A 553-nucleotide genomic window follows, 5' to 3' on the forward strand; every position below is an offset into this window, starting at 1 on the left:
AGACAGATCTTCAGTGCTATGGATTGAATAGAGCCATAAACAGACTGGTCTGGTGGACTCAGAGACAGATCTGCACTGTCAATGCCGTGCTGTTTAGTGATGCCACTGAAGAACTGTATCAATATCTTAGCTCAGTAGTATCTTGTGACCTAGTTTAATGGCCATAGTCCACTTTAGGGCTGTATCTCTGTGCACTGACAGTCTGATGATTTACAATGGATAGTTTATGACGAATGAATATCACATTATAAAACCTAAGGCAGGATGAACCCCCCCCCCCCAGATCAGACTGTGAATTACAGTTCTAGTCAAATAAATACATTCCCACAAAATCTGATTAAATACGTGATCATGTATGGTTTGAAACCAGACAGAACATGGACCATACCTCAGCTGGGCTCTCCGAAAAAGGGAGATGGGGGAGTGTTGGTTAATCTGGAGGAGAAGGTGGGAGTAGGCCACTCTTGGCGTGCTCTTCATTGGGCGATGCGGGGTCACCATAGGTCAGAAGTGGTGAGTACTGATTACGTCAGCGTCCTGGGATATATAGAGG

The 553-nt window shown here is 45.0% G+C and overlaps 1 protein-coding gene across 1 annotated transcript in view; it reads left to right on the top strand.

The window, feature by feature from the left end:
- Positions 1 to 515: 515 nt before the first annotated feature.
- LOC109906723 (apolipoprotein C-I) overlaps positions 516 to 553 on the top strand; it is a 2,778-nt gene continuing 2,740 nt past the window's right edge. Inside the window, exon 1 of the mRNA XM_020504586.2 lies at positions 516 to 553. This exon is cut by the window's right edge and continues 57 nt beyond it. The gene's annotated coding sequence lies outside the window, so the exon portion shown is untranslated.

Source organism: Oncorhynchus kisutch, linkage group LG2, assembly GCF_002021735.2.
Source record: "Oncorhynchus kisutch isolate 150728-3 linkage group LG2, Okis_V2, whole genome shotgun sequence".
Taxonomy (NCBI): domain Eukaryota; kingdom Metazoa; phylum Chordata; class Actinopteri; order Salmoniformes; family Salmonidae; genus Oncorhynchus; species Oncorhynchus kisutch.